Source organism: Notolabrus celidotus, chromosome 6, assembly GCF_009762535.1.
Source record: "Notolabrus celidotus isolate fNotCel1 chromosome 6, fNotCel1.pri, whole genome shotgun sequence".
Lineage (NCBI taxonomy): Eukaryota > Metazoa > Chordata > Actinopteri > Labriformes > Labridae > Notolabrus > Notolabrus celidotus.
In genome coordinates this window covers 38195631-38218289 of record NC_048277.1, presented here as the reverse complement: position 1 = coordinate 38218289, position 22659 = coordinate 38195631, and the positions used below count along the sequence as shown (strand labels likewise).

Here is a 22659-nt window from a genome sequence, read left to right as displayed (position 1 = left end):
CACTGGCTCCTAATAAAATGTAGAATAGAATTTAAAATCCTTCTTTTGACCTACAAAGCCCTTAAAAATCAGACACCCTCGTATCTTAAAGAGCTCATAGTGTCCTATTACCCCTCTAGAACTCTACGCTCCCAACATGCAGGCTTGCTAGTTGTACCTAAAGTCTCTAAAAGTAGTATGGGAGGTAGAACCTTCAGTTATCAGGCCCCTCTCCTTTGGAATCATCTACCAGTCAGGGTCCGGGAGGCAGACACCCTCTCCACTTTTAAGAGTAGACTTAAAACTTTCCTTTTTGATAAAGCTTATAGTTAGAGCTGGATCAGGCTTGGACCAGCTTTTGTCATGCTGCTATAGGCCTAGACTGCCGGGGGAACTGGCACACTGACACACTGGGATCCTAGCTCACCTTCTTCCCCCCAACCCCTTCATCACTTACTTTAACTCTTCCTGTCCCATTAAAGTTACTAACCATAGACCTTTCTGGAGTCCCTGAGCTCCATTGTCTCGTAGATTCCTCTGAGCTGCCGTTGACGTCCTCCTGCTGCGGACGATCTGGACTCCAGCTGATACGGACGTGCTGGACTCCAGCGGCAACAGCTTCTACGACTCGTCTCATCACTATCACTTCTCTCTCTTACTCCCCTCTATCTGTCTTTCCAGACCCAACTCAGTCGAGGCATGATGGCTGTCTAACATGAGTCTGGTTCTGCTGGAGGTTTCTGCCTGTTAAAGGAAGTTTGTCCTCACCACTGTAACTAGCTAAATACTGTGAGGTGTAATGCTCATGATGGATTAAGGTGGGGTCAGACTGAGTCTTACCCTGTCTTGAAGTTGGGTCTCTGTTCATAATTTGACATAGTGTGGTCTAGACCTCCTATGTTTGTAAAAGCGTCTTGAGATAACGTTTGTTGTGATTTGGCGCTATACAAATAAAGATTGATTGATTGAAAACTAAATGTATTTACGGTTATTCGATCGGACAAATCTCCTCTGGGGGAAGTAATGGACTTTAAAGTTGTGCTTTTTCATCAACATACGGGACAAGTACATTTTGTATTTGTGTTTAATCTGAACACGACTAAATGATGAGCACCACAGGACATTTTATCTGACACTTCTGGCATGCCGCCACCTTTAGCAGCCAGTAGACATCAATTCTGAGGTTTATTTAAATATTAAATTAACTAATTTGACAGAACTTGAGTAGACTAAAGAATTAATCGTATTTTAAAGACAGTCCGAATGAGCAAAGTGAGTGGACACACTCATTAGCGCCAGATTTCATACCTGAAATACAAGTTTTATTCTTAGTATGACTCATGTTTACCTCTTACAACAGGTGATTATTGATTGAAAAATGTTGGGCTGCATTTTTCTGTCTTCAAGTTTTCAAAACATGATATCAGAAAAATCAAACCCAGCCGTCTCATATTTCCTGAAGTGTCACAGACACGATAAACCCGAAGCATCCAGAATCCTGTGAGCTGAGTAACACGATGAAACTGAGATTTCTCTTTTAACTATTGCTCCAAATAAAGAGCTTAACAACCTCACATCTCTGCCGTCTATAAATATCAAGCAATCGTCGGCTGGCCTGGTTAGCATTTCATCTTGGATTGCTTATCCGAGCGTCGGACTGCCCTCCTTCCAGACCTTTCTCTGGCTGCAGAAGTCCCTCTCGGATTCACACGGCGTTAGAAAACACGTGGGCGGGAAGTCAAGGGGAGGCAGCGAGGGAGATTTTCCATGAGGATGATGTTGCACTTAAACGGCATTCTTTCTCTTTTTTTTTTTTTTTTCTTTTTCTTTTTTCTTCTTTTTCTCTCTCTCTTCCTCTTGTCTGCATATATATTTCTGGTTTGTGTCATGTTTGTCACAAACTGTCAAATATTAATGCAATTTATTCTTGCAGCAAAAGAAAAGAAAGAAAACCTTTTTCTTCTGTGCTTGTGACTGTGTGCATGCGACCATCACCATCCCTCTTAGAACTCTGGCCTATCTTTTATTGGCAGCTAATATCATGTTCTGTAAAAGAGGGCGTGCACACCTAGGTGGGCCAAAAAAAAATAAAAAAAATAAGAGAAAGTGAAAGAAAGATTACATAAGGATATACAAAGGGACAGGGAGAGAGAAGGAGAGAGAGACCTAACACACTTAGATGGAGAGGGACCATCTCACCATGATGCCAAAAAAAAAAAAATCCGTGTGGTGATCCTAATGATGAAGCAACCCTTAGTGTCCACAATCACTACTGAAGCTTGGGTCACAGAGGGTTGCCGCCGTGCTGTGTTCTATTTGTGTAACAAGACCACCACTGGTCCAGATGAAACCACTTGGGTCAGATCAGCCGAGCGGTACGGCTCGGCACCCGGGCCGCGAGAGCAGTCAGACCGAAGGACCCAACCCGCCGCGGGAGACCCAGGCCAGGGGACGAGCCAAGGACCCAGACCGGAAGCAAGCAGGTACCGCCGGAGCACCCAGGGCGACCCCCAGGTCACCCAGTAGGAGGAAAGGGGGGCGAGGGGGGAGAGATCCCGCAGCCCCCCCAAGGGACACCCCCACAACACCGCCCCCACAGCCCCCCAAGACGGAGCCAAAGGAGCCACCAGGGCCGAGGGGGCCCGGCACCAGGAGCAGACAGCCAGGCAGACGGGCAGGACCAGGACCAGGACCAGAGCCCACCAACCGGCGCGCCGGAGCGGAGGGAGGGCGGAGGCGGCAGGGCCAATCCCACCTGCCCCCCCCAGACGGCCCGACCACTCCCCCCACCCACGCCCCCCACCCACGCCCTGCGACTGATGGACCAGGCCGCGGGGGCATGGAGGGACACCGCAATGGCTGCCGTAGTAACACCCCCCCCCAGCTGCGCACCACCCCACCCCCCCAAGAGGACCGCGAGGGAACCCCGGGAAACCCGGCCCCGAGGGCAGCCGCGGACCAGGCCCCCACAGGGGAGGGGGCAGCAGGGGGGTGGAGGGTGACAGGGACACCAGCCACCCACCCAGCCCCAATGGGCCCCCAACGAGTAGGGCCGAGCCAGACACCAAGGCCCCGCCAAACCTGATCTGTGTGTGTGTGATATGATTTTAATTTTGTTTTGTTTGTTTTTTTGTTGTATGTATGTTTGCTAGTGAGGTGGATTAAAATAGGGGGGGCAGGAAGGGAGGCGGGAGAGAGGGGGGAGAGCCGCAGCGCACTACTGCACCACAATCTGCCCCCCCCCCCCCCCCCCCCCAGTATAAAACCGGTCCACCCAACCCACACCCCCCACCCCATGTCTTTACCTATATCAGTATCTAGTGAGGTGCATTAAAATAGGGGGGGGGGGCGGATGGGGGGGCGGGAGAGAGGGGGGAGAGCCGCAGCGCACTACTGCACCACAATCTGCCCCCCCCCCCCCCCCCCCCCCCCCAGTATAAAACCGGTCCACCCAACCCACACCCCCCACCCCATGTCTTTACCTATATCAGTATCTAGTGAGGTGCATTAAAATAAGGGGGTGGAAGGGAGGCGGGAGAGGGGGGGGGGGGGAGCCTTGGCGCACCAATGCCCCATCATCTGCCCCTCCCCCCTGTATAAAACCCGCCCACCCATCAGCACCCCCAACCCTATTGTCTTTTTTTTTCTCAATCGCTTAAGATTCCTCTCAGGGAGAATTCACCTGAGCGGGAATACCTCCTGCAGCATGTGGACCATCATAAAACACTTGAGACCATGATCTGAGTTTTCATGAAGTCCTCATTGCTACTGATATCTTTCAAGACTATCCTCAGGTTCATTTTCTGTCAAACATTCTGCAGGTGAATGTTGTCAAAAGATCAGACTCGTACAGAAAAGAGAGAATAACAGAAGTGAAATTAAGGTGAGAAAGGTCGAGTCATTCAGAGGATAAAAGCACAATTAAAGCCTCAAGTTACCTCCTAGAAATATAAAGTGTTACACAGTGTAGATACGCCTCAAGTTCAGTGTCACTCTGTACAAAACCCGGGTAACTCCTGAGCATGTTAGCATTTACTTAAATCCTTCGTCTCACGTACACGCACTCCTGAAAGTTTCCAAACACTCTCCAAATGTCTGAAAATCTTCACCCTAAACTTTACCAACCAATCAAAACCAAAAGGGGGCCGGACATCAATCAATCAATCAATCAATCTTTATTTGTATCGCGCCAAATCACAACAAACGTTATCTCAAGACGCTTTTACAAACATAGGAGGTCTAGACCACTCTATGTCAAATTATGAACAGAGACCCAACACCAAGACAGGATCAGACTCAGTCTGACCCCACCTTAATCCACCATGAGCATTGCACATCACAGTATTTAACTAGTTACAGCGGAGAGGACAAACTTCCTTTAACAGGCAGAAACCTCCAGCAGGACCAGACTCATGTTAGACAGCCATCATGCCTCGACTGAGTTGGGTCTGGAAAGACAGATAGAGGGGAGTAAGAGAGAGAGAAGTGATAGTGATGAGACGAGTCGTAGAAGCTGTTGCCGCTGGAGTCCAGCAGGAGGACGTCTACGGCAGCTCAGAGGAACCTACGAGACAAGGGAGCTCAGGGACTCCAGAAAGGTCTATGGTTAGTAACTTTAATGGGACAGGAAGAGTTAAAGTAAGTGATGAGGGGGTTGGGGGGAAGGGGGTGAGCTAGGATCCCAGTGTGTCAGTGTGCCAGTTCCCCCGGCAGTCTAGGCCTATAGCAGCATGACAAAAGCTGCATGACATGCAGTTCCTCGAGCGTCCACTCTCTTCTTCTTAACCTTTATTTAACCAGATAAGTCCCATTGAGATCAAGACCTCATTTTCAAAGGCGACCTGGCCAAGAGGTCAGCAGCACACGTCAGAATAAATGGCACAACTCAACAACATGGAACATATATGCAGACAGTATGTAGAAGCAAACAATAATAATTTAAAAAGTGCAACTTATTTTCAAGTAAAGTGCAGTTTGTGAATACAAAACAGCATTTTAAAAACACAGGCACTGTTCTGGGGTCTGTCTTTCATTTAAGATAGACTTAAAGGTGTCCAGAGAGATGAGATCCGACAGATTCAAGTCCTTCTGGAGTTTATTCCAAGCCGTAGGAGCAGCAAAACTGAACGCTCTCTTACCGAACTCTGTCCGAACACGGGGGAACACACATCCGCAAAGTGTCGCAGGAGCGCAAGGCATGGTGACTTCCTGATCTCTGAAGATAAACACATAAATACATCGGGACCAAGACAAGGAGACATTTGTAAATTAGATGAAGCCAATGTGTTTGCCTGTGCACACTCAGGGACGGCCACTCTGACATAAAGCTCACAGTGGTGAGTGAGGCGTTTGCAAACCGTGACAAACCTCAGCGCGCAGTCAATCAATCAATCAATCTTTATTTGTATAGCGCCAAATCACAACAAACGTTATCTCAAGACGCTTTTACAAACAGAGCAGGTCTAGACCACTCTATGTCAAATTATGAACAGAGACCCAACACCAAGACAGGATCAGACTCAGTCTGACCCCACCTTAATCCACCATGAGCATTACACCTCGCAGTATTTAGCTAGTTACAGTGGAGAGGACAAACTTCCTTTAACAGGCAGAAACCTCCAGCAGGACCAGACTCATGTTAGACACACATCTGCTGAGACCGTGTTGGGTCTGGAAAGACAGATAGAGGGAAGTAAGAGAGAGAAGTGATAGTGATGAGACGAGTCATAGAAGCTGTTGCCGCTGGAGTCCAGATCGTCCGCAGCAGGAGGACGTCTACGGCAGCTCAGAGGAATCTACGAGACAAGGGAGCTCAGAGACTCCAGAAAGGTCTATGGTTAGTAACTTTAATGGGACAGGAAGAGTTAAAGGAAGTGATGAGGGGGTTGGGGGGAAGGGGGTGAGCTAGGATCCCAGTGTGTCAGTGTGCCAGTTCCCCCGGCAGTCTAGGCCTATAGCAGCATAACTAAGACCTGGTCCAAGCCTGATCCAGCTCTATCTATAAGCTTTATCAAAAAGGAAAGTTTGAAGCCTACTCTTAAAAGTGGAGAGGGTGTCTGCCTCCCGGACCCTGACTGGTAGATGATTCCAAAGGAGAGGGGCCTGATAACTGAAGGCTCTACCTCCCATACTACTTTTAGAGACTTTAGGTACGAGGAGCAGGCCTGCATGTTGGGAGCGTAGAGTTCTAGAGGGGTAATAGGACACTATGAGCTCTTTAAGATATGAGGGTGTCTGATTTTTAAGGGCTTTGTAGGTTAAAAGAAGGATTTTAAATGCTGGTCTACATTTTATTGGGAGTCAGTGTAGAGAAGCTAACACTGGAGAGATGTGCTCCCTCTTCCTAGTTTTAGTGATATACACTATTTAAAGACAACAAACATTTAGCCGAGGCTCCCAAGTACAAAACATCATAATCAATAAGAGGCAAGAATGTTGCAGAGACTAAAAGTTTCCTCGCTCTGAGGGAGAAACAGGATTTATTCCTGTAAAGGAAACCTAGTTTCACCCTAAGTTTGGAGACCAGGCTGGATATATGAGTTTTAAATGAAAGCTCCCTATCGAAAATAAAAAACCCAAGCATTTGTAATCAGCGACAAGTTCTATGGGTTTCCCTTGTGAGGTTACGATCGAGGGGACGTTTTCTTGGGACTCATTTGAAGTAGAAAAAAGCATCAATTTGGTTTTGTCTGCATCCACTCTCCACTCTCCAAATGTCTGAAAATCTTGACTGTAAACTTTATCAACCAATCAAGTAAGTAAGTAAACTTTATTTCTATAGTGCTTTTCCCAGACAACAGTCACAAAGGGCTTTACAACGACAAGACATGCAGAAAGAGAGATAAAACCGATAGGCAACATAAAAATGACAGAGGTTACAGGCCCCTCTCCTTTGGAATCATCTACCAGTCAGGGTCCGGGAGGCAGACACCCTCTACTTTTAAGAGTAGGCTTCAAACTTTCCTTTTTGATAAAGCTTATAGTTAGAGCTGGATCAGGCTTGGACCAGCTTTTGTCATGCTGCTATAGGCCTAGACTGCCGGGGGAACTGGCACACTGACACACTGGGATCCTAGCTCACCCCCTTCCCCCCAACCCCTTCATCACTTACTTTAACTCTTCCTGTCCCATTAAAGTTACTAACCATAGACCTTTCTGGAGTCCCTGAGCTCCCTTGTCTCGTAGATTCCTCTGAGCTGCTGTAGACGTCCTCCTGCTGCGGACGATCTGGACTCCAGCGGCAACAGCTTCTACGACTCGTCTCATCACTGGGATCCTAGCTCACCCTCTTCCCCCCAACCCCTTCATCACTTACTTTAACTCTGCCTGTCGGACGATCTGGACTCCAGCTGATACGGACGTGCTGGACTCCAGTGGCAACAGCTTCTACGACTCGTCTCATCACTATCACCTCTCTCTCTTACTCCCCTCTATCTGTCTTTCCAGACCCAACTCAGTCGAGGCATGATGGCTGTCTAACATGAGTCTGGTCCTGCTGGAGGTTTCTGCCTGTTAAAAGGAAGTTTTTCCTCTCCACTGTAACTAGCTAAATACTGCGATGTGCAATGCTCATGATGGATTAAGGTGGGGTCAGACTGAGTCTTACCCTGTCTTGGTGTTGGGTCTCTGTTCATAATTTGACATAGAGTGGTCTAGACCTGCTCTGTTTGTAAAAGCGTCTTGAGATAACGTTTGTTGTGATTTGGCGCTATACAAATAAAGATTGATTGATTGATTGATGATCCTTAAAAGCATTAAAAGTTCTGTGAGAATCGACTAAAAGCCTCCCTGAATAAGTGGGTTTTTAATGTAGACTTAAAAACATCTGCAGATTCTGCAGAGCGCAGGGATATCGGCAGAGCGTTCCAGAGCCTGGGGGCCACAGCCTGGAGAGCTCTGTCACAGCGAGTGCTGAGGTGTGGACGTGGACAAGTTAAAATCACAACCAAAAGGGGGCCGGACATGCAGTTCCTCAAGCGTCCACTAGAGGCTGGCTGCAGAAACACCGGAAACCACATACACACCCATTCAAAGAAGACGATCTTTAAAATAAACATGTTTACAGCCTGGTTCAAAAAACAGTTTAGGTCTGAGGAGCTCATTTCTGTATCAGCACACACCGTACAAGGTGAATTTGAATAACTTAAGTCCGAAAAAAACGTACGAGTTTTGCCCATATAAGGGCGTGGCTGACTTGACTGACAGGCCCTCCTCTTTACCTCGCACTAGCTCCACAGACGTTAGGTTGAGTTCAGCGTTTCCAATATGGCACCCGCCGACAATCGGCTTCAGAAACAGACGGGTGATGTCACGGAGACTACGGCTGTTTCCGAAATCGCCTACTATACTAGCAGTACGTACTGATATGTCCAAAATTCAGTATGTAGTAAGTAGTATGTGAACAAGAGCAAAATCTGCAGTATGCCAAAACTCCCCGGATGTCTACTGATTCGGGAAAATATCTCAGTGTGCATCGGACCAGTCTGCCTCGCGTACTGTTCCCATAATGCACAGCGCTCGTTCTGCTTTTTCTTTTTCCTCATTTTTTGACGGGAGGAAATCCGTTTTTGGGTGCTGTGAAAGTTATCAAATTACATATAAACCACTTCCTAACTTTTTAAATCATAAATGGATGCTAAATAAGCTTTTTATTTATCGGCTTCGCCGTTGTTTACTTCCGCTTTCCGAAACCGGAAATCCAGCGAAGTCTGGCTCAGCATGCTGCATGACAGATCGGACAGAACAGTCATACTACATACTAAATTCAAATGCAGTATGTAGTAGGCAATACCTACTGCCTACTACATTAGTAAGTAGTATGTAGCAGGCCGTTTCGGAAACAGCCTACGTCCAATTTCTCACACAGGATTTAGAGACAACATGGGATTTAGGTGGTTACAGTGTACACCAGAACACAGTTCCTTTCTTATACTCTCTTTACTAAAAGCTGTTGTTATGCATATAAAACTCACATAAAAGCAGCATTAGAGGCATTTTGTATCCTGATATATCAGTATGTAGAATCTTTATCATGATACCATATTTATCATCAGTCATGTATTTTGTGTTGTGTCATATCATGAGTCACCTGCTGATTTCCAACCCCTATTGTGATTGCCAATATCGAAGCTGGGGTTGGTAGTCTGGGAAAACTAGCATGAATTTGAATGTAGCATCTCCTCATGACTCCGTCTAACCCCTCGGAGCTCCTCCAAAGCGACGCCCCCGCGACCATATGATGGTGACTGATTCAAAACCGGTCCTCACCAAAACATTCTCATAGTGAAAGTTAAAAACACAAACAAACATGGCTGCTGTTAGCACTCACAACTGTCATGCTAGCATTATCCAGTTGTCATGGTGACACGATATCAGGAGAAAAGTTATAACACATATATAACACTGTAACAGCTCTACTGTTTGTTAAACCTGTTCAGTGTAGATGTTCTTAATTCCTACAGTGTTGACGGTCAGTGAAGGCATCAGGAGAGGTGTAGAGTGTGTGAGCGGGAGAGAGGAGAGACAAGAGGAGAAGTTCTTCATTCATTCAAACATTGATTGTTGCTTTGTTGGACGGACGCTACAGTACATCTACATTTCTGTAGGACTTACTGAATGTCATTCATTCTTCTGCTTGTCAGAGCCCCCGTGGTGAGAGCATTTTAGACTCTGATCCGGACTACAGTCCTGAGCAAAGACCCTCATGGGGTCAGAGGGGACAGGTCCGAGGTGGAGCGAGAGGGGCGGTCAGTAGAGTCAGGGGAAGCAGAGGCAGGAGACGGGGAGTGAACGCCGGGGAAATGTACGCTCTGCAGGAGGCGGGCAGAACGGCAGGACGGGATCTGATTGGTTTAAAATTTTGGCACCCAAAAGCGGTGATTGGTTGGTGTTTTCCCAGGTTTACTCCGGCTGTAGATAGCAGCTTTTTTTACCTCTTCTTTAAGAACACATTATGTATTGATTACCATCAGGACATCAAGATCATTTTAACCAGGAGAACAAAAAGTGGATCTAAATCTGAACACCAACCCCAGATTTAACGGCTGCCCTTAAGGTCATTTTCTAATGATGGAGCCACCATTTCCAATATGGCGGCCACCATTGTTTGACTCCAAAGACCCTCTTCTGGGGACTTCACTGAGGCTTAGTCCATGCTTTATACAGTCTGTGGTTTCTTTGGTACCTTAAAACCAGCTTTGATATCATCCTGTGTGCTTTGTATTTGTTATTTAACAAACAGAATGAACTCCAGATCAAAATGTTAAACAGCTTTTTAAACGTGTCTGACATGTTTTCATGTAAACGCTTGGACTTGATGTGAAGCTGAATCTTGTCAACATTCATCAGAGTAATAAATCTCCTGGTTAACTCTTACCCAGAGATCACCTCGGACCAGCCGACCAGTCGGAGTGTCAATAAGCACTTAGCGGGTCGGACTATAGGCGTGAAGGCCGCGAGGTAAAGCTGGTGACAGATCTGTGTGAAGTGCAGACAGCGGAGAAGATGGACTCACGCGGGGAATGTGGCGCTGCAGGGTGATGCTGGGGGGTCAGATTCTGTCAGAGAGACGGGCAGTTGTTTTCTACCGAGACGCCCGGCGTTTAACTCGAGCCTCAGGAATGTCCTGAACGGCCGGACCGGGGTTTTGGAAATGCGAGAGAAGCGTGTGGCCTTTCCTCACTATGTGCAGGCATTCATAACTATATGTGTATGTTTACATGGAGTTTGATTCACGGTCTTAATGTAGCAGAAAGTTTGTTTAGATCCATCCACCATCTGGTCCCGGTTCAAGCGTGGACGTGGCAGGAATGCCGCCACCTGCAGAGACGTTCTGCTTTTAGATTTATAGCCTGTCACCAGGGATTATCAGATACAGATATATCAGGATAACGCACACTTGTTATAATGTTCAAAACATTATTTTTTTGTTTTATTCAGTCTGGCTTCTATGTAGGGTTTAACAATTTTATTACCTACTTTTTAATATTATATTGATTTAAATGTTTTATTATTTTATTAATTTTAACTGTTTATTATATTTGTATTTATTTATTAATTATTTTAATTTATCTACTCAGTTGTATTGCTATTTTTAGCCTTAATATTAATTTTAACTCTAATCCTTACCCATTGCAAATTTATTTATTTTAACTATCTATATTCTTAATATTAATTTGGGTGTGCACTAGTCTCTATTTTAAAATCCATCTTTGTTTTTTTAATACGTCTTTACATTATTTTATTTCTGCTTTATTCTTGTTTTCAGCCGCAGTGAAGCACTTTGGGTTGAATTTGACTTGTATGAAAGGTGCTCTATAAATAAAGCTTGTTTGATTGATTGATGAGCAGAGCACTTTGCAGCATTTAGCAAGTGGCAAGGACAAACTTCTTCTAACAGGCAGAAACCTCCAGCAGGACCAGACTCATGTTAGACACACATCTGCTGAGACCGTGTTGGAGAGAGGGATAGAGGGAGATGAAGAGAGAGAGAGAGAGATGATAGTGGGGAGACGGATAGTAGTAGTTGTAGCAGCTGGAGTCTGGACCACGTCCACAGCAGCAGAGATCCAGAGGAACCTACGAGACAAGGGAGCTCAGGGACTCCAGAAAGGTCTAAGAAAAGAGAGAAGAGAGGGAGACCAGAAGAAAGAAAGAGAGGAGAAGAAATGGGAAAAGAAAAGGAGACATAAAGGATGAAGAAACATGAAGAGAACAAAGAGAGAAAGAAAGGAAGGATGGAAGAAGAAAAGAGAGAAGTGAAGAAAGAAAGAAAGAAGGAGGAAAGGAAGGAATGAAGAAATAAAGAACGAAAGAAGGAAAGAAAGAAAGAAAGAAAAAGGAATTACAGAAGGAATTAAAGGAAAAAAGGAATGAAAGAAACAAACAAACAAAGAAGGAAAGAAGGAAAGACGGAATGAAAGAAAGCAGAAAGGAATGAAAGGAAAAAGAAAGACAGAAAGAAGTAAAGAAAGAAAGAAAGAAAGAAAGAAGGAAAAAAAGAAAGAAGGAATGAAAGAAGGAAGGAATGAAAGAAAGAAAGAAAGAAAGAAAGGATGAATGAATAACAGACCCCAAAAAGGAATCTACAGCAGAGATCCAGAGGAACCTACGAGACAAGGGAGCTCAGGGACTCCAGAAAGGTCTAAGAAAAGAGAGAAGAGAGGGAGACCAGAAGAAAGAAAAAGAGGAGAAGAAATGGGGAAGGAAAGGACAGAAGGAAAGGACGGGATAAGAAAAGGAGACATAAAGGATGAAGAAACATGGAAAGAACAAAGAGAGAAAGAAGGAAGGAAGGAAGGAAGGAAGAAAAAGGAAAGAAAGAAAGAAAGAAAGAAAGAAAGAAAGAAAGAAAGAAAGAAAGAGTGAAAGAATGAAAGAAAGAAAGAAAGAAAGAAAGAGAAAAAAAGAAAAAAAGAAGGAAAGAAAGACCCCAAAAAGGAATCTACAGCAGAGATCCAGAGGAACCTACGAGACAAGGGAGCTCAGGGACTCCAGAAAGGTCTATGGTTAGTAACTTTAATTGGATCATCATTGCCATGTTTGTTGGGGTCATGAACTTTTGACCCTCTCACGGATGTATTGCTTCCATTCCAACGCTAAGGACACATGGACGTATGAGGGCTGTGATGATTACACAGTTTTAAACGTATGTAAGGGGAGCATGAATGAGCCCTGAAGTCGTCCCTGTGAGACTCTTGGTTGGTGGATGGGATGAATTTTGGGAGGCAGGACATTACATTGAAAGTGTTCTGTGAAAGCCACAAGCTGCGTCCCAGTTCAAGGGTAGCATCCTACGAAACCAGCGTAGAGGACTTCTTGTTCGCACCAGTGTCTCGTTAGAACTTCTCTCTGAAATGTCTAACTCATCATGTAACAAAGAGTTAGTGGATAAAAAGGTGATGAAGTCTCAGTGTTATCTTTACCAGTGTCACTCAGGACACATCAAAGAGTATTTCTCACATTGATCGTAATTAAAATTGTAACCCAATAAGCAACTTAGCGCCTTAGCACCGCAGCCTGATGCAGCACCTGCTTTATTTATAAGGTGTTAAAGGGTGTGACATTGAGAGCAGCTGATATTACTGATTGACAACCTCTCGTTTTAAAAAGGACCAACCATAAAGATGATGTTTGAGCCTTTCACTGGAACGTAAGCCTGGCAGCACATCAGTCAGGACGTTATCTCTCTGAAGTCTGAGCCCGTCTGAACATCAGGAGAGGATTCACAAGGCCAACAGGAAAACAAACAAGGTTCTTTAAGACATTTTTAAATGTTTAACGGAAAGTATGCACTACTGATGCTACGTGAACCAACTGGCGAAAGGTGCTGCTCACAGTCACTAACCATAGACCTTTCTGGAGTCCCTGAGCTCCCTTGTCTCGTAGGTTCCTCTGGATCTCTGATGCAGATTCCTTTTTCCTTTCCTTCCTTTCTTCCTTTCTTCCTTCCTTCCTTCCTTCCTTCCTTCTTTCTTTCATTCTTTCCTTCTTTCTTTCATTCTTTCCTTCCTTCCTTCCTTCCTTCCTTCCTTCCTTCCTTCCTTCCTTCTTTCTTTCATTTTTTCTTTCCTTCCTTCTTTCCTCCCTTCCTAACTTCCTTCTTTCTCTTTCCTTCCTTCCTTCCTTCCTTCTTTCTTTCATTCTTTCCTTCCTTCCTTCTTTCCTCCCTTCCTAACTTCCTTCTTTCTCTCTTTCCTTCCTTCCTTCCTTCTTTCATTCATTTCCTTCTTTCTTTCCTTCCTTCCTTCCTTCCTTCTTTCATTCATTTCCTTCTTTCCTTCCTTCTTTCTTTCATTCTTTCCTTCCTTCCTTCTTTCCTCCCTTCCTAACTTCCTTCTTTCTCTTTCCTTCCTTCCTTCCTTCTTTCTTTCTTTCATTCCTTCCTTCCTTCCTTCTTTCTTTCATTCTTTCCTTCCTTCCTTCTTTCCTCCCTTCCTAACTTCCTTCTTTCTCTTTCCTTTCTTCCTTCCTTCTCTCTTTGTTCTCTCCATGTTTCTTCATCCTTTATGTCTCCTTTCCTCATCCCGTCCTTTCCTTCTGTAATTCCTTCCCCATTTCTTCTCCTCTTTTTCTTTCTTCTGGTCTCCCTCTCTTCTCTCTTTTCTTAGACCTTTCTGGAGTCCCTGAGCTCCCTTGTCTCGTAGGTTCCTCTGGATCTCTGCTGCTGTGGACGTGGTCCAGACTCCAGCTGCTACAACTACTACTATCCGTCTCCCCACTATCATCTCTCTCTCTCTCTTCATCTCCCTCTATCCCTCTCTCCAACACGGTCTCAGCAGATGTGTGTCTAACATGAGTCTGGTCCAGCTGTGAACAGTTTCTCACAGCTCATAGATGTGATCCAAATGTGTGCATCATATTAACAGCAGAGTTTGAAATGTAAACCTCTCCCATGTTGTCTCCATTTCCTCTCTCCATCATGTTCAATGTGTTCAAATCCTCTTACTGCTCTGAAGACAGTCAGCCAGCTCCTCCTGCTTCATTCTCCTCAGGAAGTGCAGAGTGATCTTCAGAAAGGCCTCTCTGCTCCTCCTCTGCTCTTCATCCTCATCCTCCCTCTGACTCTCTAAGCATTCTGGGTAATCTGGACTCAGAGCTCTCTGGACCCTCTTCAGCTCGGTCTTTACAAAACTGATGATGTTCTCCTGGAGCAGCTGGAACAAAATAGAACATCAGATCATCTGTGACAGACAGAGAGCCTGCTGGTCTGCAGAGTCCAGCATGGAGACTGGATCACAATGCTGCTTCAGGATTTTGTCTGTGGATCCTGCCCTATTACCCCTCTAGAACACTACGCTCCCAGCATGCAGGCCTGCTCATCGTACCTGAAGTCTCTAAAAGTAGTATGGGAGGTAGAGCCTTCAGTTATCAGGCCCCTCTCCTTTGGAATCATCTACCAGTCAGGGTCCGGGAGGCAGACACCCTCTCTACTTTTAAGAGTAGGCTTCAAACTTTCCTTTTTGATAAAGCTTATAGTTAGAGCTGGATCAGGCTTGGACCAGGTCTTAGTTATGCTGCTATAGGCCTAGACTGACACACTGGGATCCTGTCTTTCCCTCTCTCTCCTCTCTCTGCCTGTCTCTTACTTTAACTCTTCCTGTCCCATTAAAGTTACTAACCATAGACCTTTCTGGAGTCCCTGAGCTCCCTTGTCTCGTAGGTTCCTCTGGATCTCTGCTGCTGTGGACGTGCCAGACTCCAGCTGCTACAACTACTACTATCCGTCTCCCCACTATCATCTCTCTCTCTCTCTCTTCATCTCCCTCTATCCCTCTCTCCAACACGGTCTCAGCAGATGTGTGTCTAACATGAGTCTGGTCCTGCTGGAGGTTTCTGCCTGTTAAAGGAAGTTTGTCCTTGCCACTGTAACTTGCTAAATGCTGCAAAGTGCTCTGCTCATGGTGGATTAAGATGAGATCAGACTGAGTCCTGTCTGGAAGATGGGACTGGATCTGATCCGGTCTTGATGTTGGGTCTTTGTTAATAATAGAACATAGAGTACGGTCTAGACCTGCTCTGTTTGGAATGAGTCTTGTGTTTCTGTGGAAAAAAGCCCATTTGGTCATGTTTTTGTCGTAGAAAAAAATCCCTGATTATTAACAAGTAATGCTAATGTTTAGCTAACATTTCCAAAGATCGATCAGGAGTCTCACTCGGTCAGACTGAGGAGCCTATCCGGGTGGGGTATGTACTCACGGTGCTCATTAGTGACCTCTGCTGGTGATCAGGTGACACTACAGGGTGATGCGTAATGACATCAGAGTATGTGACGCAGCAGCGATGAGATCTTGTGGCGAGGATGGCAGACGTCGCTGTCTTCTGGTCTGGGAGGGAAAAGTACAGAGGGAAGAAGATTAAAGGTGACATATCACGCTTTTTTCATCAACATATATTGGTCTAAGAGGTCCCCAAAACATGTCTTTAAAGTTTATGCTCAAAAAAACACTTTGAAATCAGATTTTGGTCTGCCTGAAAAGCCCTCTTCTTCAGTCCTCCTCAGAACAGTCTGTTTTCCCTCTGACCACGCCCCCTCAGGAAGTGGATGTGGCCTCGGCTGTCCAGCACGTTGATCTAATGTTTACATGTTGGCTGAATATACACGGCTGCTCAGAGATCACGTTACTTCAACCCTCTGAATCTGATCCAGAATCTGATCCTGATGGAGAGGCACCTGTAGCAGGCCCTTTCTGAAGGATTGGTCACAGATTTAGTGTTTCTTGTTGTTTTATTTATCAGCATGTCGACGTGTGTCTTGGTACACAGCTACGAACATGTAGCTATGTGGCTATGCTAACTAGCGCTAGCACTTTTCCATGAAAACTAAAAATCATCCACTAGATCTTCAAATCTGCAGACGTGGGGAGTAAAACCGACCTCTGCCAGAAAGGCAGCGGGACCTTTTATGAAGGATTGGTCACAGATTTAGTGTTTCTTGTTGTTTATTTGTCAGTATGTCGACGTGTGTCTTGGTACACAGCTACAGCTAGGACATGTAGCTATGTAGCTATGCTAACTAGCGCTAGCACTTATCCATGATAAATAAAAATCATCCACTAGATCTTCAAATCTGCAGACGTGGGGAGTCAAAGCGACCTTTGTGTTTATTAAGACAGCCTACAACTAGCATGCCTCCCTCCTAAGCTCCTTGTTAGCACACATGTGTGCAGGGAATGAAAAACGGAGGAGGGGTTGAGTTGTATTTTATACAGTCTATGGGCTGAACAAGCTCCGAGCTCTGACTTCCTGTTACAGACCGGATGGCGTTGTGACGTATGAAAAACACTGAAAACTGAAACGGCTGGTTTCAGCACACATTTACAGAAAGGTGGAGAAATCAGAACAGGGGCAGAATGGATTTTTTTCATTCTCGGGGGGTTTGTAGACAGGGACACAGATTTCAGGTAAAGAACCATTAGAAAGTCAATTTTGCATGATATGTCACCTTTAAGTCACAGAGGAGAGATAAAACTGACGCCAGTGTGGACAGGAAAGACAACCTGTCAGGTGTCACGGTGGGTTGATCACAAGGATGTGGACGGTCACGCCAAAGAAGGCCACACCCTCTAAGTCAACCAGAACATTTTTAAGATGTTTATTGTATAAAACCTTCATTAACTATCTAAAAGGACCAAACAGAGACCGTAGGCAGGATCAGCCAGCGGTGTCTTCGTACATGCGTGATACATTAACAGTCTGGATGCTGAGGGGTGAACGCCTCCTGCTCTGAATGCAGCTAGGAGGGACTCACTGCAGCATCCACTGCTCCACACTTAGTAGACTAAGAATGACACATGCTTTCATGTCAGTCTCCAATTAACACCAGAAAGAGTCGCTTGATTTGTCGCTTGTTGCTTCTTTGAAAAAGAGCCACTAGAGGGGTCTGAAAACTCGCTAAATTTGAAGGAAACTTGCACTTCAAGAGATCTTCTTTTTCTCTCTTTAGAGTTAATAAGTCAAAGATTTCTTACTTGGGAGGGCGCTGGTGGCCTTGCGGTCTAAGTGCCCCATGTATAGAGGCTATAGTCCTTGTTGCAGGGGTCGCCGGTTCGACTCCCGGCCGGTCGACCATTTCCTGCATGTCTTCCCCGACTCTCTACTCCCCACATTTCCTGTCTCTCTTCAGCTGTCCTATCAATAAAGGCAAAAAAGCCCCAAAAATACAACTTAAAAAAAAAAGATTTCTTACTTGCATGTCCTGAGGAGTTTGTCTTTATGTTCAGTAAAGCAGATTGGAGATGTTCCTTTCAGATGCTTGCAGGTGTTTGTGTTTTTTTTTCACAGCTTATCACATAAAATGTAAACTTCTGCAGCTCTGCAGCTCATCCCTAAATCTGTCCGGAGTCTGAAGTGAAGAAGCAGCTGTTATCTGAGGATATGATCCGGCCGTCAGCAGAGGTCAAATATAACCTGCGGTAACTCGGAGGAATGAGATACCAAACACAAAACATTGTTGAGGCTGTGTGCGTGGACTCAGACTCAGATACGGTGCTGAAGTCAAAACTCAGCAGTGCATAACATTTGGAAGTTTCAACTACAGGATGCACCCGGACACCTGAGTCATGTCAAACTGAACTGAGTCCAGAGGAGAGGCCAATCAGATCAGGACAATCAAAGTTGCGTAATATTGTGTAGTTAAGGTCCCGAGGGGGCGTGAAACACAAGCCTGAAGGCCACATGTCTGACGGTCTTGTTTTATATTCGTTTGGCACTACAGTGCATGATACGTGAGCGCTGGCTCAGCAGATTACTGCACTACTCTCATTTATAGGAGTCAGAGCTGGTTCTGGTTCCAGCAGGTCAGAGAGTTTCTCACAAAGTCCATCACACAGACGAATCTTACTTCTGTCACAGACTGAGATTTTTACAGGACTTCCAGGTCAGCATGTTTAACCTTTGAAGGACTGCTTAGCTAGCAGTCCGCAGCTCGAGTACTGACTAAAACTAGGAAGAGGGAGTACATCTCTCCAGTGTTAGCTTCTCTTCACTGACTCCCAATAAAATGTAGAATAGAATTTAAAATCCTTCTTTTAACCTACAAAGCTCTTAAAAATCAGACACCCTCATATCTTAAAGAGCTCATAGTGCCCTGTTACCCCTCTAGAACTCTACGCTCCCAACATGCAGGCCTGCTCATCGTACCTAAAGTCTCTAAAAGTAGTATGGGAGGTAGAACCTTCAGTTATCAGGCCCCTCTCCTTTGGAATCATCTACCAGTCAGGGTCCGGGAGGCAGACACCCTCTCTACTTTTAAGAGTAGGCTTCAAACTTTCCTTTTTGATAAAGCTTATAGTTAGAGCTGGATCAGGCTTGGACCAGCTTTTGTCATGCTGCTATAGGCCTAGACTGCCGGGGGAACTGGCGCACTGACACACTGGGATCCTAGCTCACCCCCTTCCCCCCAACCCCCTCATCACTTACTTTAACTCTGCCTGTCCCATTAAGGTTACTAACCATAGACCTTTCTGGAGTCCCTGAGCTCCCTTGTCTCGTAGATTCCTCTGAGCTGCCGTAGACGTCCTCCTGCTGCGGACGATCTGGACTCCAGCTGATACGGACGTGCTGGACTCCAGCGGCAACAGCTTCTACGACTCGTCTCATCACTATCACCTCTCTCTCTTACTCCCCTCTATCTGTCTTTCCAGACCCAACTCGGTCGAGGCATGATGGCTGTCTAACATGAGTCTGGTCCTGCTGGAGGTTTCTGCCTGTTAAAGGAAGTTTGTCCTCTCCACTGTAACTAGCTAAATACTGCGATGTGCAATGCTCATGATGGATTAAGGTGGGGTAGTCTAGACCTGCTCTGTTTGTAAAAGAGTCTTGAGATAACGTTTGTTGTGATTTGGCGCGATACAAATAAAGATTGATTGATTGATGTGTGGTCCAACAAGGTCCTAAGTACTTCATTTTTTCATCTTAGAAACATTGCAAAAGTCAGACCTTTTTTAACGCAGAAAGATGCCGAAATTTTAATTCATGCTTTTATCACAAGCAGCATCGACTACTGCAACTCCCTTTTTACAGGCCTGCCCAAAAAGTCTCTCAAGAAACTCATTTATAGGAGTCAGAGCTGGTTCTGGTTCCAGCAGGTCAGAGAGTTTCTCACAAAGTCCAACTTTTCTTTCCACCCTTACTTATTTAATTAATTTAATTTAATTTGATTTATTTGTAAAGGGACCATGTACAATATTTAACATAAATGTCACCATTTGATGCATTGTACCAGAGTTAGCTTAAAGCTAATTTACATCTGCAGTCCCTTGGCAGGTCACAATTAAAACATCATATTGATAAAACGCTCGCTCGAACGCACACACACACACACACACACACACACACACACACACACACACACACACACACACACAATACTGTATATCAAGTTAAAAGTATCAAATCAGTGGTTACAGTGTTGAGTGTCCTTTAGCAGACTTTTCAGTTTGGTTTTGAAGCTGCTGAGAGATTCACATTATTAATTTTACTGTGTTGATTTTCTTTTATTTTTAAAGGCACTATGAGGAGTTTTTAACTGGCTGAGAAACAGACTGAACCTGATGCTGATGCCTCTTTATGACCCTCAAAAGCAAACAAGACCATCCACAACAACACCGATACCTTCTCTGTTGTCATTTGTAATGCCTGAAACTGTTCTGAGGGGGTCGGTGTCAGAACAGATGATTGATATCTCGCTCTAGGAACACTCTTTTTTGGCTGCTTTCATTGCAAATAATCACATTGTGTGATAAATCTGAATGTTATCAGACAACAGGATGAGGTTATTGTCTGAAGACACTAATTTTGCATTTACAGGACAAGAGATAAGAGGTATCACTTTGTCCACAAGGGGGCGCTAGAATCAACACAAACCAAAAGTTCCTTATAGGAGCTTTAAGTATTTTTTTTATAATCATGCCTTTTATAATTTTAACCATTGCTGTTGTTTTCTGTCTGTCTGTTATTCTGTGAAGCACTTTGGGCTTCATGTTTCTATGTATGAAAGGTGCTTTATAAATAAAGTTGAGTTGAGTTGAAGTATCTGACAGGAAATAAGTAACTAACGTAAAACAAGTCAAGGAGAAACCTATGTTGCCCCAGACTTCCAAGGAAATTGGATTGAGACCCCTTTCCAATTTAGCGACATGCATGGATAAGTTTTGTGACCCTTAGGCTAGCAGAGCAAAGGGGACAACAATGAATAACTAGAGGTTAAGATAAGTTTGGACTCTCTAGTAGGCTATGACATTGGCCCAAAGACCTATAAAAGGTGCTGGTCAACAGCATTCTGGGAGTCAGCAGATTTGCAGAGCTGTCTTCCAGGCATTCCGTGGTGCTTGTCCGATACTGGTATTGTTTTCTTGTAATAAATGCATTACTAAAAACAGAGCAAGCCAGTGTCATGAAGATTCCTTCTACATCTACACATCACGGGCGGTCAAGATACAACAGAGTCCAACATGTTATTGAACAAACTCACCTCTGCAGAAAACCCCAACAAGGTCCGGCTTCATGTGATCTCTGAGGGAAGTAAAAGAAACAATTAGATAAGTGATGTTTAGACACCTACATTTAAAATCAAAATAATAAAGCGCATTAACTCACCGTGTTTGGTTGAACTGGAACAAGGTTGTGAACTCCAACAGTAAACATTTATAACCACAAGAACTACAAAGAATGTGACAAACGTAGTTCTCCTGGGCTGAAAATCTACATGAAGGTAAAGGACGCTTTGAAACCAGGAAATCTGACCAGTTTTCAAGTATTTGCTCTGAAACAATCCCCCTTCTCTGACGCTAATGCTAACAAATACAGAAAATGTTTGCTAACTGTTAATTTCAGTCGATGGTTTCAGCTTTAATGTGTTACAAACCCATGAGACAAAACCCAAACCAGCATCAGTTTTCATGCTTCAATGAGGGGACTCGCACATCTCAAACACTAATGCTTAGATTGTGGCTGAGATTGAATTTACGTTAGCATGATTTTACGTTAGCCTAAAAGATGTAATGTTGGTGTTAGCAGCTGAAGTATGAGCTGTAAGGAATGAGAGATGCTGAAGTTTCTTTTAAAACAATTAGCAGGGTGTTATTGTCTCTCTTGTACGTCACCACTTAACAATTCTCTTCTGTTGTCTTCAAATCTTCTCTAATCTGAACAGAATTCATAAAATTTAATACAGATTGAAGCATTAAATGTGTCTGGATTAGTGTTAATAAAATCAACACTATGAAGAGGATGAACATGAAGCTCTGGTGTTTAATGTGACAGCAACATTAAAGATCATCACATGTTTGAACAGTTTAGAAAAGATGACATGATGTGGATTAGTACGGACTGAAGACTGATTTATACTTCTGCAAAAACAAAGCTGCATTATAAGTTTTGCATGCTTAAGCTTTCCAGGCTGTTTCGTTAGCTTGTGAGGCTAACGAAACATTTGCACTGTTCTGGTTTTTCTCCCTCTTTAAACTTAATATTTAATATGGAACATTTGAAACACATGGAGGCAGACAATCTGGATCAGAGGAGTGAGAATGGCACCAATTTATTTTTGAAGTGAATTTGAACGACAGTCAAACTTTGAAATCTAGTTCTGAAATCTGGTTAAAAGACCGTCATTATTTCCTTCATGTCAGTGCAGCTGCACACTTCTGATTGTTGTAACTCTGAGTCTGTATGTTCATGGAAAACTGGTTTAAATTGAATCCTTCAAAGCAGAGATGTTTTATAAAACATCCACTAAAGTTCGTGTACCTTTCTCTCCTGCTGTAAAGGTCAAGAGTGTAATATTCAAACTAAGATAAATCAAATATTAACTGTTTTTAATTAATTTTTACTTGTTTACTAAAGAGATGTGTAGTCTTTTTATATTTTAAGCTCAATAAATTAATTTATTATTATTTAATTTATTATTTATAAGCTGAATTTCATAAATAACCAAACTTGAAGTTTACCTGAGATTGAAACTTAATGAAACAAAATGGCCCCAAAAATAATTCAATTTTCAATTTTTCTTTTTGAATTACCAATTATGGTTAAAACTTATAAAATTGTTGGTTTTTAATGTAATTTTATTTTCCTATTTTTTAGAGATTTTAAGGTTAACATCTGCAAAAGTATAATTTGAATTAATCAAATAAAACAAAAATGGCCCCAAAAAATATATTTTAAAGAATTCTTTTTATA

At 44.0% G+C, this 22659-nt stretch overlaps 1 protein-coding gene across 2 annotated transcripts in view; it reads right to left on the bottom strand.

Annotated features, from left to right (window-relative positions):
• LOC117815095 (troponin I, fast skeletal muscle-like) overlaps positions 1 to 15779 on the bottom strand; it is a 29890-nt gene extending 14111 nt beyond the window's left edge. The window contains exon 1 of one of the 2 annotated variants that reach the window (XM_034686782.1): positions 15676 to 15779. The gene's annotated coding sequence lies outside the window, so the exon portion shown is untranslated. Of the gene's footprint in view, positions 1 to 13096; positions 13116 to 15675 lie in introns of those variants that run through there. The other variant, XM_034686784.1, reaches the window with a different exon arrangement.
• Positions 15780 to 22659: the final 6880 nt, after the last annotated feature.